The following is a 17,571-nucleotide window of genomic DNA, read 5'->3' on the forward strand; positions in this document are numbered from 1 at the left end:
ATTTATCTTAAAAACATACAGAATTGATTTTTACGGAAAACGTAAAGCTTAAAACCGAGTAAACCGTTCTATTCATTGCATTTTTAATTTTATTAGATGTAACTTTCTCCAGAAATCTTAAAAATTCGTCAATTGCGTTCGATGACTATTGGTGCATCAAAATGAATGCATACATTGAACATTATAAGTTGATTTCGTAATATGTGACGTCAATGAAAAGACTCTACAAATTTACTTTTAAATAGGTTAACATTAAAGGTAAATGTTTTTATTGGTAAAAATAACATTAAATTATATACCATTTTATAACAATTATAAGTTACAAGAAACACGTTTCCATCTGTAAGGATAAGATTCTCGAAAGACAGGTCATTAATTCTTATTCCTAATAACAGGTATTTCATTATTTATAAGAGGTTAATTTGTAAAAAGAGAAAGGAACTCATTGAAAAAATGAACCTAAGAGTCAATAAAAATAGGAAGAATTTATACTATTTATCTAAGGAGTTGATAACGCTCTTCAACAACAAAAATGGTAAATAAGCCAGATATAATGAACTTATTAGAGTTTGATCCCTTGATTCCTAATACGGTCTTATTTTGGCTCTGTTTGCCAACGTTGACGTCGGTATTATGAAACTTCAAAAATTTTACCTAGATGATAATCCCATCACCCAAATATTTTAATGTTTAAATTGTTATGTTTATTAGATAACTGTGAACTATAAAGTATGTTTAATATTTTCTCTCAATAAGAGTAAATATGCTTAAATAGTGATTTATTTTAAGAAACCAATGAAATGATTATCATTTAATTTTTCATAGTTCAAATATCAAATATTTAAATGTAATTTTATATCAATATTAATAATTGCTAACAAAGTTTGTTTATTTTTCTTTATAGGTAAGTTTTGGCAAAGTACAATGTATATAGGTGTATCACCTCTATTTTCATAGAATTTTATATTAAAAAAGTATTTCTAAGATAAATATATACTTTGTATGTATGATTCGCATGTGCCTGACATATTGTGTTGATGCCAATGATGTTTACTTTAAGTTTATGGTCGTATAAATTAGGAAACTCATATTTTCGTTCAAACGGTAAAGATGTATATATATATATATATTTTTGTACTTAATAACAACTATATTTCAATTAATTCTTATAGTTATATTAGGTTTACTAAAGATAAATTAATTATTTTTTTTGAATTAATGGCTACATTAATTTTATCATGCGTTGTATAAATGTGATTTGTCTACTCTGGATGATGTAGGAAAGCTAAGATTTGTTACGAAAAAAAAATTGAACAGTTTTCTGATTTTATGACTCAGTATCGTTTGAGTGGGCTTCAAAAATCGACACCTACAAATAAATTATCCTCTATTTTATACAGTTTTTCTTTGAAGAAGGCGAAAACGTAAGCCATATCGAAGAAAATGGGAATAGCGTTTATTGTTCTGATAATATAATAGTCAGTCATGCGCAATTTTGGTTTCGTTGATTCAGTTTCAGTAATCTTGATATCAAATATGCACCACACATGGAAGGCTAATTGTTAAAAATGTGGATAAAAATATTGAAATCGTTAAGTCATTTAAGCGTAGTTTTGATTGCCAATCAGATAAACATTAATGGAAGTTTAATTAAAAAATAAATTATTCCTTTCTGCTACACCTTATAATCAGGAAGTAAATTCACACCAATAGCATTATAGAAAAGTAATTTTCATTCTTGAAATGAATATAGATAATTTGATTGCATTAATTTAGATATACTTATCAGGTAAAGCCATTCTGGAAGTTCTGAATTTGTATAAAATGCACGGAACTTTAGTAGTAACAAAGTTAATTTCAATTGGATTAAGATCAATACAGAAATCTTTAGTATTTATTCAAATTTTAAAATTCAAATGAAATAGACATCCTTATGTGATCCTAATTGTACATTTAAATATAAAATACCTGCCCATTTTCCTTTATATCTTATGAAAGAAGCAAATTCTCTCCTCATTAGACTTCCCATACACAATACACTGAAACAGGGTGTTGGTGACTACCTATTCTCTTTACATTTTTTAATTGTATATGATCGACTATAGGGATTTTCAAGCTTTTTGCAGTATCATAAACCAAAGCATTCAAAAAACTTTAAGTTAAAACAATGGGCTTATCCCATTAATACTTCTACAGTTTGTTTGTCATGCATTATACAAAACGTAGTTCTGTTGTCTTAATTATAACATATGAATAAAGATTAAAAAAAAGAAAAGAATTATGTTTGCCTAAGCACTAGTGATATTTGATTCATAGCGTTTTTATACAACTCTATACATATTAAATTCCTTTTCTTTTCTCATTGAAAATGACACGCACGACTCGATTGTTCCTTAGATCCAGTATCAGTAATCTATATATTCAGCATACTTTGATGCAGATAAACTTTGCTTTATTACTATTGATGGATTTAGTTATTTTTCTTCTTCCTTGAAATAAGGGGGGGGGGAAGAGAGTTTTTTTTTTTTTGCTTTCGTCTTTCCCTCCTTTTACAAAAAAAAAAAATAAGTTAAGAGCAAACCCCTGTTTCACTCGAGAGGAATAACTACTACCCTTTATTTATGTGATAAAAAGGAAACTTTGCTGTTTTTACCGTTAGTTTCTTAAACTGATTCAAATAGTGAACAACTGTAATAATAAAAAGTATATTGTGTATTTCTCAGTTTATTTGGTGAGCCAAGAAATCCAAAAAACTAACGGCAGAAAACCATAAGTCTAGGAATATTTCATATTAAAGTTATTTATAACATAAAGTATTGACGAATTTTTACTTGAATAAATTATTCTTTTTATGACTAAATTTCATATTTGTATATTAAAAGAACATACATATTTCATCAGTAACGCTTTCAAGAAAGTTAGATAACCGTCTAATTAATTAGTTTTTTTAAATTTTATAATTAAATATCTTCAGATATAAAATTACATAAGAATGTTATTCGAAATGTATGTAAATACAAAGTATTAAGAACAAATCAGCACTTTTTTCAAAAATCTTTAAATTGTGACATAGACCACATTTTTCGGTGGATTTAATTGAAAAATTGTATTATGATTGGTCGTATGAAACTTGAAAAAGAGCTCATTGAATTGATTTTGCACCAGCATCAATCATAACCTGGATCTATTCCCAAAAGGAGGAGCAGTCGTTGACAAAGCAGTTCCTGTGCATTATTCATAAAAGCTATCAGAAAGTCCTTGATGACATGATATGTTGGATTTGTTTTAGATTTAAAGTAGCCCAGGACAAAACAGTTCATCGGATTAAGATCCAGACTCCATAGTTCCTTAACAATGATTAATAGTAGTGCTCACTAAGCCACTTCAGCGACCTGTCCAGGGCATGACAAGACGCTGATCCTTGTTGCCAGATCCGAGGTCGTTCTGTGGCGACGTCAGTAAAATCTGAGACCGCCCAATTTGTACTATCTATGTTCATGTGTACAAATATCATGCTTCAGAAAAATGCCATCATACAGCTGTATCATGTCGAAATCACCAATACAGAAAAGCACCGATTTGATCTTAACTGACTGTATATATAGTGTAATTTTTGAGTTTTTTAATTAAAATTAAAATTGGTACTACATACTAATAAATGGTATCATACAAAAAATTTATATGAATAAATGTTGTTAATATCGATTACGACTAAAAAATTAAGAAGTAGAATATCTATCATTTTTTTGAGAAAGTTATTGATAAAATAAAACATTTTACAAATTATTGAACTGTTTTGTTTTATAGAATAATACAATTGTTACGGAAGAATGAATAGAAAGTATGAAAAAATGAGAATTTCATTACTTATCAACGTTATTCTAATTTGATCAATATGCAAATGACCATAACTACATCAATTTGTTATACACTGTGATTTTTCTAACATATATGATGCATATAAACCATATAAAAATCTTTACAACAAAATTGTCTTATTTATAAAGTGAAAAAAAAGTCTAATTTTTCGATCTCAAGGATACAATTTTAAATTTATTCTATCAATATTTCCACCATAATTAATTTTTTTATGGGACTTTTTTATGCTTTGTTAAAGAGAAATAAATATCTTTTTATGTATTTTTGTAAAACCACAATTAATATGTATAGTAGTAGTTTATCTTTCTACTTCATTTTCTCTTTAAAATTAATTTCAAATACGACATGTCAAAAATAAACAAATATTCTCCAATATAGATCATCCATCTATTCTTGACCTTAACAAGAATATAGTTATAAATAAATATAGTTACCCTCATTTTGTTCAAATAAATTCAAGCCCAAAAAAGGAATTTGTCTTTGAGCGAAAAATCCAAAACAGATGTCAGTTTTTCTTTTAGTCAATTAATTCTTAAATATCTGGAATTATTGTAATTCGGTACTATTATCGTTCTCAATCAATTTCTAATATGTATAAGTTTTATATAATCTAGTTTAAATTTGGAAATTGTGTGAGGGGTAAAAAATGACTCTGAACAATAACAGTCCCGAATTAATATAATCCCAAACATTTTTGAATTTAGATGATTAAGAGAAAAAATTAAATCAGTTTTGGATTTTGCTATTACTGAGAAATTCAATTTTTGTCTGCAATTCATTTGAAAAAAATGTCTCCCCCATCCTATTAACGTTTTTTGTTCTTTTAACAAAATGTCAATTTACAAAATGATGAATTAATAATAACTGTTTAAGTATCCATAAAAAAAAATGACGTTCCGATCTTATTCTTAGGGGCATGCCTGAATTGTATACAAAAGTTATTCCATAGAACAATATTTGCTAAAAAACATAATGCTCAATCTATCTCGGCTGTATATGATCATATTTTATTTAAACCGGAGTTTATATTTCTGTAATTCAGAGAGCGCTTTAAAATTGGGACTTTAGTCCATTAAATAGTCATTGGAACTGAGCAAAACAGATCTTAAATCATATTTTAAGAGCTGTTGCAACCTTCTATAATCCCACTTTTTTAAAGATATACTTTTAATTATAACAAGAGGTAACTCGTTTTTTAAAATAATAGGTAAATTGATTAGATTTAATTGTGTTAGGGAAGATATATTACCAAATATTATAGGTGAAGAAAAAAAAATTGAGTTTTTTTTTCTTTTGCATTAAATTAATATAACATATAATTAATACATTTAGGATCCATCTGATTTAGATGGATCCAAATGTTTTTATGACTAATCTTAAGTTCCTGGGCAATTAAATAAGTGCTCATATTCCGGTCCAACTCGACGATATCCATTATTTTATGGACATTTTTGACATCCATATTAACAGAACGGAATCGTTGGTACCACCTTTTTTTATAGCATTCGATACCGTATTGTGTATTTTGGCCCTGTAAACTGTAAATGATTTTTCTAAGTGTATACTTAACAATTAAATATACATAAGCATCTACTTATATGTACAAATCCATGTTCTTTTAGTTTTTTTTTTTTTTTTGATAGAATGTATTCATCTGAAGACATCTAGCGAAAAACGTTCAAAATTTTTTACTTAACCTAATATATAAATGCTTAATTATGTTTATTTCTAGTTGTTTTTATTTGTTCATTTATTTTCTAAACAATGTCATAAATTTTGACAAAAAAATTTCATTTATGTACTTCGGGAATATCAAGTAACACTTTGCCTTTTGTTTAGAATCAAATCAATATTACTGATATCCTTTCAAAATCATTTATAATTGTTAAAATTGTATCTCAATTTTTAATGGATATGGTGATATTAAGGGAAATGATAACATATAATGGAGTTTAAAAGAAAATCAATACTTCCTTATGAATAAATTAAGAAGCTTACAAAATACAAAAAAAAAGTTATATTTTATTTTCCTAAGGATATATACATTGCACATAGGAAAATCTATTTTTGTCATACAAATGTGCCTACATATTAATTTTGAATGTATTTTAAAAGTAAAATCTGAACTATTAATGCTGCCAAACTAAATTTGTTTTAGGAGGCATTAATATATTTTGTTACCATTTACTATAAGTACTTAAAAAGTGTTGAATGTTTTGTCTACTGAAGATACGAAAAATATGTATTTTATTACACATGTGGTACGTCAACCTAAATGGGTTTTTTTAACCAAAGCTAAATCATCAATAATTAATCTTTTCTATTCATAAAATCCCCAATATTATATCAAGATATTTAGGTGCATTATGGACTGTATACTCAAAATTCTTATATATAATGAGATACCTAAGAAAATTAGCAATGATATTAAGCAGTGTTTCTAAGAAATGAATTATTTTAACCTCACTAATGAGAGAATGAAGCATTGAAAACACGCTATTGTAAATCATTCCCATTATTATTTACAATTTTTGTGGCGCATCTGCCTATTAAGCCGTGATGTTATATGAGTCTGAAATAATGCACCTTTAGCTAATTTTTTTAAATTTTATTTAATAGATAATTTTGTGATATCTTTTCGTGTATTTTAAGACACAATTGACAGAATAATCAGAATATTTTATTATTAGAAATAAAATACTATTATTTGAAATCAGACTCATTTTTTGACAAAAATAATCCTTGTTTGTTTTTGTTTTGATAGGCAAAAATTTTTTTTTTTTGAATTATTCAAATAATATGTATTTATATCATCTTGAGGCCATAGACTAATGGCTATACAATTAAATATATCTTCAAAACATTAAAATATATATGATAACAGGGTAGAGCAATAGAATTTTCTTGGAAAAAAATTAAACAATTTTAATGAATCGAAAAGTTTTAGTTTTTGCTTTACATATACAATAGACATATACAATCTTTAAAATGTTTCATTTGCGTATATACAACCCACATAACTATGATACAGAGGCCAGAAAAATAGAAAAAAACAAGTCCAAAGTCAGCTGTTGGCCAGCCAATTGCGTTTTTTTCCTCCAACTATGGGACTATTATTTATTTTATAAAAGCGATTTCCGTAGATGATTAATACAACTTTTATTTTTAAGATTCCGGACTTACCAATAGACCAAAAATAAAAGTTCCACGAATTTAGAACGCAATGACATAAGAAATATGAGATACCAATGAATTAAGAACTTCTAATGAATATTCAAAACACTAAGAAGAAGGATCATGAAACAAATATACTTTGCTTTCTTTCATGTTTTTGGGATACTATTGTGTACTCCATTTTGGGGGGGGCATTTAAGGAATGGGGGTTCTTATTTTTTTTTTTTTTTTTTTTGAGTTGCCAGTGTTAAATAAAAAAACTTGTAATTATAATTTGATTATGAATGTTTTGTAGGTCTCCCTCTTTTCTTTTAGAACGGATTTCCACCTGTGGAGGTATTAAGGCCTGAGTGAATGGCGGGTTCTTTAATAAACTTTTAACGATTTATTTTTTTGTCAAAGATTATGTATGTAAGTTAGAAATTAAACAGAAGTAGAATGAGTATATGTACAATATTTCCTATATAAATGATTATCTTAATTGGATAACCGATTACTTTCGCTATAAATACACTTAAATATAAGTACTTCTTATGGATTTAATAAGAATAAATTTTGGGGGTTCTTCTTATTACTTAATCTCAAGTTTATTAATAGATAAAAGAAAAAAGCGTGGACGCGAAGAGTAAATAAACGAACAAATCACTGGAACTTTTTTTTTCGAAAAATGAGATTTCGATAATCTTTTTGGAAACAGAAACAGACTTCGGTTTGAAGTACCACCTTTCTTTTAAATCCATGATTGCAATTTTTTTTTTTTAGTTTATCATTACATCTTCCAACAGTTCACAACCGAATGGAAGGAAGCATATACAAACCAAATCAGTTGGGGAACCCACAATTTGGTTTTTGATGGTTTTTTTGCAGACACCTTGAAATAGATTTGGTGTTTAACTCCATGTAGTAATGGATTTGGGGGGCTATAAATATTTGTATAATTTGGCTAAATCCATTTTTTAATTATTTTACTGATGCATTGAAGAATTCATCTCTATGGTTCAAACTGTTGTCGAAGTTCAATTGTCCGTCTAAGCCCACAGAGGAAAACGGAGTCCAAAAATTGTTTTCCATGAATTGTCATTTTCTTTCTGTAGGCACACACCATACTTGAAGACTTGAACAGCTCAACCGAGCCCATGTAAATTCTAGATAGAACGTATTTCTTTTAAAATTGCTGTTCATGCATTTTTCCCCGAAAATCCAAACACCTTCTGAGTCCATCTAAAGTCTAAAGATTTCTACATGGTTTATATATTTGTTTAGACTTATGTTGCACGATGAAATTTGAACAAACTGGTGACTTTTTGAGAGATAAACTTTCAACTCGTTAAACCTTACATAAATTTTCCCTAGATGATTTTTGTTTTGTCTTTTTTTTCTGAATAAGGAGTATGTGTGTGCTCAGGAAAAGGGTTGGAGACATTGGCTTCCTTGCTCGCATCCACTAGTTATCTGGAAATAGTATTCCCTTCACAAAGAGCTAAATTTAGAAGAAAAGTATCTTAATATAGATACTACCATATGAATCCTTTTCTGGTGGTATCCAAACCTTTTTAGCTGCGACCGTACATATTTATGGATGGGAGATGGAGTCGAATACCTTCTGAAAGTACACCAGCATCACTGAAAAGTCCTTCCCATTTGTCTTATTTATATCAATAGCGTCTCCGATCGATTCTGGTATGTCTTTTGCTCATCTTCCTTTCATAAAGCCCTTTTGTAATTCCAGTATAATGGATGGAAGTGCCTGGACTATTCTATAATTGATAATTCCTTCTATAATTTTGAATAAGGTATTAAGGATCGTTATCGGTCTATAGTTTGCTATATTCAGTCTGTCTTTGTCCTTCTTTAGTATCAGAGTTAAAACCCTTTCACTCATAAACCCTGGAATTGTTCCTAAATTCTAAATCTCTTAGTAAGTAGCTTCTAAGATAGGACATAGTTTTTTTTACAAATATAATATAAAATTCAAATGGAAAGTCTGATAACCCAGGGAATTTAAATTTTTCTTATAATTTTTTTTAATATTTCTTTGGATGAGATGGGGGGAATCTTACAAACATCATCTAAATCTTCCAGTGAGAACTTTTCTCGGCACTTTCTCCACTGGAATCAAAAGGATCAGTTACCTTGTTTTTTACGCTTGCTACATCTGTAAAGATTCGAGTAAAACAACAACAACAAATATATGTAGAGTCATGAGTTATCTCACCATTTCCCCGTCTCAAAGCAACAATTTCCCTCGAACTTTGAATATTTTTTCATGCAGGGTGGGCCACTAGACCCTTGATGTTCTTTTTATCACCTTTGATTTAGATCATAATGCTCTGCCTTCGTTTTTATTCTGAATAATTTTATCCAAATCCTCTTGAATATCGAGTCCACTATCACTCATCTTTTTAAGCTATTGAAGAAAATTTATTTTCTTTTATTCTTCGAATGCAGTGATTTTACCTTTGATGACGAAAATATTCTCGGATATTTCTTCTACACGTCACAGGGCCGAGGACAGGGAAAGTATTTTGTTGTGAAGCAAGTACCTGAATTCAATTATATTTGTTTTGACTTCGTTACGAGTGCAAATATGATTGCATTTAAATTACGTTTAAATTATAATATGTTTTAAGTTTTAATTTAGAGAGATGAAGTTTCCCATAATCGGTGAAAGAAATATGTAAGGTGGAAGAGAATTGAATTATTCCGTGTGGTACTTTGCTAAGGTCGATATGAGACAAAAATATAGTCTAGTCTGCTTCCCGATAGGTCACCCGATTTATTTTTACTTGTAACACTACATATACGGACTATTTCTTATTTCCAAAAGACATGAGTCTTCATTGCAACACTTGGAAATAACTCCATCTAGGTTCTGTTTATTTAAAAAAAAAAATGAACTATTATAATTAAACGTCTTATTTATCAAGTAACATTTAGATCTCTTAACATGAAAATGTTTGCTCTTTTATTCCAGAGACTATATTTGATAAGAATTTTGTTTTTTTTTGTTTTGGTTTTGTTTATATCAAAAAGGGAAAGACAATGTCTTCCAGATTAGATTATCTTACTCTTTTGAAAATTCTTGTATTTTCTAAAACAATGATAACATTGTCTGTATTTTTTTAACTTTTAGGGACTGAGCGTATGATGTCGTGAATACATTTATTTTGCCGTCCTTTGAAGTTGATAATATAAATATTCCCTCTATTCTCTTATTGATACCTTTTCCTTGGTACATATCTTAGTTGCATGACAAAAAACGAAAGCAATTTGAGTTTTCTCCCTCTGATATGACAAATTTTTATTATCTGACCACGAACTAGAAGAATAAGTGACAACGTTGAAGGATCATCCTTCACATTGAATTCAACCGTACTAGTACAAATCAGGTGATTCAATCATTTAAGGTGTGGGTGCTTATCTAAACTATTCTTGATCGTCTCTGAGAGATTATAACCCGTCATTTTAGTTTATTTTACAAATAAGTATGTGTATTCTTGAAGCTTTCCTTCGAAACTCTTCCCACACATCCGAGAGCCTGTATCTTAAACATTTTATTGTTTTGAAAGCCACAGGGTCTTTTTAAATTGCCAATGGGAATAATAAACCTTTTCTTACCGCGAATTTCAATGGATTTTTGAACTACTATATTTACTTTTCCGGGGCCCATCTCTGAAGTACCAAATGTAGAAAAAGTAATGACACCTCCTAAAAATACAGTTTTGAATAAGTTTTGTTGATTTAATCTGTAAGTTCCAATTATTTTGGAATAGCTTAGATTCAAAAACTTTGATTGATGTAAATGTAGCAACAAAAATTATGTATATGTCGCGATGGAGGCAAAAAGAGTTATCATTGGCAATTAAATTCATGCCTGGAAGTCCACCTCGGACATCATGAAGGAATTAAACGTCAGCAATGCAATAGTCTGTTGGGTCAGAAAGGTACAACCTTAAGGACAAACCCGAGAGTGGAAGACATACCAAAGTTATCACCCAAACAATAAATATGCCAGAGTACGCCAAGAAGAAGAAGGTGTACTCTCTATAGTGGGCGTGGCCATCCGAAAAGGTGGAGGAAGGTCGCTTAGAAGAATTGAGAGGCCACTCCTGTCCGCCGTAAATGAGAACTCTTTCTGCAGCGTTGTCAACAAATGTTGAATGATCTGAAGCACAACAGCAACTGAATAATTTTTTTTCTTAGTTGAAAAGACCTTTACCGTTGACCCCGTCTACAACAAGCAAATTGATTGGGTGGTATACTTTAGCAAGGCTAACAACAGCATCAGGACAGTCACCAAGACCAAATATCCGATCTCTGTGACGATTTTTGGGAGTGTGGAACCAACACGAGAACAAAATGCCTCCAATTTGGTTTCCCGTTGGATACCGGTTACCTGTGGCAGACTACTCGTTGATGTTGGATGAAAATGTTGTCCCATAGATCACCAAGACCATGAAGAAACCACTCATGTATTTCAGCAGGGCAGGGCTCCGGGCCATACTGCTAATATTGAACAAGAGTGGATAGGTAGTAACATGAACTTCTGGTCCAAGAAAATTTGGTGCCCTCAGATCCCAGATTTGAATCCACTGGATTACTTAAACTGGTGGCAAATTGATAAGAAAGCCTGCACAGTCCACCACCCCAATATTGATGTACATTTTTTGAAAGAAGAATTTTGTTTAGGGGTATCATTTCCTCCCGTAGGTGGACATCGAACCCACAGGTCGAGACACTCTTGCCAAAATCACCATGATGATATTTAAGATAAACTTTTAATGAATTTTTTCCTTATTTGAAGTTTTTATATAGTTAAAAAAAATATCATGGGGAATCGAACCAAGAATTCAAATTCATAATAACTCTTAGTTCACCAAAGACATATACAAGAGTTTACATAGTAAGAAAAAAAATATTCTATTTCTCACAATAAAAACGACAAAATAGGTCTAAGAGTACACACTCATAGAAAGAAAAAAAAAATCTGCCGCGAGAGTGAGTGGAACAATAAGGAAGAATATTCATTTTGAAAAAATACCTTCAAGCATTTTAACATTTCAAAGGCAAGAGATCCACCCTTAGGTAGTCCTTAAGAGGAGCTGAAAATCCAGTCCAACCCCCTTGAGACTTACATGTCTTTTGATATACGATTTTCCTCAGCACATAGTTTAAGACGTCAAAACAGAGAAAAAACTAACAATAGCAAATTTTGACACTTTCACTCTCTAACAATATAAAACATATACTCAAAAAGAATATTTTTTAAACTATAAAATAACAAAATGTATCTTGTCAAAACAACAAAATCATGTTATTAAAAACAAAAAAATTACAAAATTGTCAAAGCTAGTACCTGCTTCATGCATATTCATATTAATAGTAAAGCAGTCATTGGTTCTAATGAAGGTCATAGCAAATAAGGTGTAGTCTTTTGGATTTGCAAAAAAAATATTATTACATTTTTTTTAAGTCATTTAATAAAAGGTTGAATTTTGAAGCACATAGCTTTGTTCTTGATGACCGTAAAAATTAGATTGTGCACCCTCTATAAAATTATGAGATAGGTGAAAATTACAACTGTATCAATTGTGCACATCTTCACCTTTTTAATGATTATATCTAAGTTTGTGTGTACTTTATGTAGTTAACTATAGATTTAGTTAAATCTATTTACAACAAAGTTGAAAGGAACTGAATTAATATTAATTATTTGAAAGTTACTTTTATATTTTTTTATTTACTTATACAAAACTATTTGAAAAAAAGAACATAATTTAGAATGAGATAAAAACTAGAAGCTATACATTTATTAAAACAGACATGGGTTAAAGTTGAACATAAGTTAGATACATTTTGATTTCCCAATCTTATTAAAATACGAAAGTAAAATTATATAAAATCAAATTCATTCGTCTATAGAGTTCATGAAATGCACAATCATATCTTCCAATCCAATTGGAATGTTGATATTTATTTAGATTTGAAGATGTAGAGGGTAGACCCTCAATACTGTAACAAATGATAAAACTTATGTAATACCATAGAAGTTTGAAATAAAATTGTCACCATGATGTTTTTGTCAAGCTTCACTGCTTTGGTAAGAACAACCTAGTGATTTTTAAGGACTGAAAGATTATAGAGAATAACCTTCATAACCGTAGACAGATACAAAGAGAAAAATGGTGTCAAAGATCGATCTTGAAGTGGTCAAACACGAACAGCATGCACTACGAAGAACATCAAACCCCTACGAGATAGAATTCGGTAAAATCCTAGTAAGATCCTCTGTAAAATAGCAATGGGGCTAGCCATAGGCCATACAAGAATGAACAAACTTGTGAAGAAAGTCATGAATATATTCTATTACCTTTATCTGAAAATACTGCTCTGTTTGGTCAATGCAAAAATAAGACATAAAAAAGCACTGTGATGAAGATATAAGTAGTTATATAGGTAGTAAAATTCATACTATTGATGAGTGATCAAAAATATTTTATATCATTTCAAAATGTACATACATATGTATATAACAATTATTGTAAAAATAACGATTCAGTAATAACTACAAGACTGTTTTTGAACTTAAATTAAAAACCGATTTTAAAGTATAACCTCTGGGAATCAACCAATACTTTTCGTACAATCTATTTAATGTAATACTTTTTTAATTAGGAATGTAGAATACTCTTCACTTGCAATGTTATTGACATGTAAATAATGATATATCATTATTTTTCGAAACAGATATTGATTGAAAAATGTGTATTTACTCATATACAGTTTTAATTTATATTAATAAAGACATGGATGTGTCGGATGAGGACTCCTTTTGAACAAGAATCTCAAAATAAAAAATAACGTATTTAATAATTAAAATTAATGAAAGTGACTTTAGGTGAGGTATAGAAACGAGTGGGAGTAGTAAAAACAAAGCTATTCAGCGCTCTATAAACTAAAGAAACCTCATCATATCAAAGATTATTAAAATAAATTATAGAAATTATTAGGCTGTTATAATTTTTCTTTCATGGTTGAGGAGAGAGAATCGAGAACGAGAGAGTATTGAGTAACTACATGAGAGTGTGCTCATGAATAACAGTAAATACCACTGAGGATATGTTGGAGAGTTACTTTTAGGAATGCTCATCGGGAGCTGGTCCTGTTTAAAGAAAAAAAAAACATTATGGTAACCCTGACAATTTGAAGGAGAAATGCTTAGATGACATTTCGTCAGAACAACTACAAGCAGCTGTTACAAGTAAAATATGGACATGGGCAAGAATTATTCCGATGTTGATCCTTAATTCTATTCTAAATCCAACAAAAACATGCCATTATAACTCCCCAAGAAGTCCTCAGGTATACTTTTTGTCTTTTATTGGCATCCGCAAGTGGTTGATCTGGATTTTTACAAACAAAATTGTATTAAAAAGGGAAGTTCACTCATTGGGAATGAAAAAATAATGACAACAGAAAAAAAAGAAAAAGAAATTCTATAAAATTACTATTTTAATAACTTAATTTTTTCTTTCATTTTATACACCGTCAGAAGCTTCCTAGTGAAAATAAATGAATCTGTACTTGTTTAATTATTTGATGATAATGATGATGTGTACTTGTTTTAGTTGAAAATATACAATAGTAAAATATTGATAATAATGACAGCATCTTATGCAAAAAAAAATCACGGTATTATTATAGCAAAGTCGGTAATTTAGTTGACACGAAATTACTACCGGGTACTGCTAATAGTTCACTTATAGGAAAATATATTGTTAGTAATTGGAAAAACCTATAATATGCAAAATATCTACATTACAATTAGGAGCATTAATACTCTTAAATACAATTATACGATGATTATAATAAAAATAATATAACTATTCCAAAATTAGAAAGTACAAGTTGACAGTGATCATAAAAAGATCCGACTCTGAATTTTGGATATGTTTGAAACATATATTGAGACATGTTCTATTGAAATTAAAACATAATTGGTTTGGCTGCTTGGTAGGGGCACCATTTTGAAGGCCGCACCAGAGCTGCAAGGTTTTTTCTTGATTCAATTATGATTATGATTTAATATAAATTATAGTTAGTGTTCTTGTGCATCTTTTGATAGTTTTTGTTAAAAACAAGGCACTATGAAAGCAATTATGGGTTTCTGAACAACACTGGTCCAACGCGTTAGGCACAACTTTGAGCGGGTCTAGAACGACCAATGTGAGTCAAAAAACCCTAATATTTTACACACTCTCTTTGTTTCATACAGACAAGCCAGCTCACCAAAAATCATCAAAATCGGTTATGATCTTGCCGTAAATTGCAAAAAAAGTGTGTACACTTGACGTGGAATGACCCATCTTTGAAAACCTCATTGAAATAAATAAAAACAATTGTGTTGGCATTTTTTTTTACTCCTTATTTAAATGAAATTATATTGTCTTAATTAACAGTACTGCGCAATATTTCTCTTTTTCCACCTCTACAAATAACAAACTATATGGTATTCGCATAAGGTAATGACGCTTTAGCATGTTTGAGTAGAATGTTTCAAGGACTAACATAGTGTTATTGAATAAATATAAATAACGACTGTAATTAAAAGCTCGTTACAACTCACTTATAGAAATTCAAACCAATAAGAAGCTCATTTAAAGTGAAAAAATAGGGTGTATTTTGTTTGTTTGTTTATTTTCTTTTAGTTGGTAAACTGAAAATTTTAGATATTTTAAGAACAGAATTTGAGTTTTAACATTGTATTTTATTGTTTTACTGATTTTAACCTCTATTTAGCAGATATCATTATGATAATTATAGTCTGTTTTATAAATACATGAGGGATATAATTTAAATATTTATTTAAGAAAAATGTAAAGTTCTCATAATTCGAAGAAAGATGAAGACGGTCCTAAAATCTGTCATGCTTTACCCTACACAAATTGGCTGCATATGGTTTTAATATTAGCTTGTAACCTATTTCCTATATACAAAAAAAAAAAAAAAAAAAAAAAAATCAAATAATCTGTTGTAAGAAGCTCAGTCGAAATATCATATGTTCTTTACAATTGTCAAAAAGTGAACCCGATTATAAAAATGGTGGATAATTTTCAAATCAAAAAGGTATGGAAATAAATTCTTGCTCAAGGACGTGCAACAAACTATTCCCACTATTGAAGGAAAAGTTAAATATATATATTGTCAATATTATTTATATTCTGAGGAATGAATTTCCTTATGTCCTATATTCAATTTATTCAAAACCTGATGAAACATTTGTGTGGGCTTATAAGAGACGCAGAATAACCTTAAAGACTCGTTACTTAATTATAATTGTAGGTCTTTGTAGGACTAAAAGTAGAATTGAGAATTGACATGAAAATAATCCCGTATTTATTCAATTCTCCCCTTATCACAGTTGCGTGTAGCTAAACTTCGCTCCTCCCAAACATTCTTCGAATTGTCAGGGAAACCATACCGATTATTAATCTCTTTTTTCAAATTACAAAAATACTTTTGATTAACATCTCTTCTCATTAATGTACCCATATTGAATAAATGGGAACATTGATTTATGCGTCAGAATCACTCAAATTTTTGTTTAGTTGCCTGTTTCTAACATATAACTTATACTAGAGGAAATGGCTTAGCTTTTCCTGGGACATTAAAGTTTAAATTCCTAGAAACACCCATACATTTGCATTGAAAATATAGATTGTTAGAAAGTATGAGCAAATATCATATCCGATTGTCAATAATTTTATATTTCCTTGGATCTTTTGATTTATAACTTCAGAGTGAGTTTCAGAGTGGTTAAATATACATTTTAACGTTTTGTACTACCTTGACCTTTGACATTGACCTCTTAAAGTTTCATTACCTTCACTTGCATTATATATAATCTTCGTACTAAGTTCAATCAAAATCGAGAGGTAGCTTTTGCAGTAATCTTGGTGATAAATTTCATTGATGGAAGTTGGTATCAGTTATCTTTATCAACTGTCCACTAAGGAAAATGGACTATTTTCAATTAAAAGTAGAAGGAAAGACGGAATTATATCTGAAAAAAGAGATATAAATTTTAAAAAATGTCTGACCTATTTACGGGGTTTGTACTTAAAAGTGACGTTTATAGAGCTAATTGCTTTTCCATTATAACATTGACAAAGGATATGAACATTAGCTTTTGTAGCTAAAATTGTCATGTAGTGAATTTATCTGAGTAAAGTTGAATAAAATATGACCTGCCGATATGTAAAAATAAAAAAACCGAAAATTAAAGTGATAACCTTGATCATTTGAAGAACGTTTGGCAGGAGTACAGCGCAGTTGTCTTGTTATTTCATTAGAATAGCTGCAAGCTGCTTTGGAACGAGGAAATAAACCCAAATCCCACTTAGTATATAGCAAGAATATATAGGACTACTGCAAAATAATATATAAGCTTTTATGATGAGGGCTTTTGATTTTTTCCAAATAAGAAAGTGAACTCATATCTATGAAAAGATTTTGATT

The 17,571-nt window shown here is 29.5% G+C and overlaps 1 protein-coding gene across 6 annotated transcripts in view; it reads left to right on the plus strand.

Annotated features, from left to right (window-relative positions):
• LOC121128236 (uncharacterized) overlaps positions 1-17,571 on the plus strand; it is a 389,803-nt gene that overhangs the window by 194,566 nt on the left and 177,666 nt on the right. For 4 of the 6 annotated variants that reach the window (XM_071892660.1, XM_071892662.1, XM_071892661.1 and 1 more), the window contains exon 1: positions 2,658-2,813. The exons of the other annotated variants lie outside the window; for them this stretch is intronic. The gene's annotated coding sequence lies outside the window, so the exon portion shown is untranslated. Of the gene's footprint in view, positions 1-2,657; positions 2,814-17,571 lie in introns of those variants that run through there. 6 annotated transcript variants of the gene reach the window in all.

Source organism: Lepeophtheirus salmonis, chromosome 13 (assembly GCF_016086655.4).
Source record: "Lepeophtheirus salmonis chromosome 13, UVic_Lsal_1.4, whole genome shotgun sequence".
NCBI classification, from domain to species: domain Eukaryota; kingdom Metazoa; phylum Arthropoda; class Copepoda; order Siphonostomatoida; family Caligidae; genus Lepeophtheirus; species Lepeophtheirus salmonis.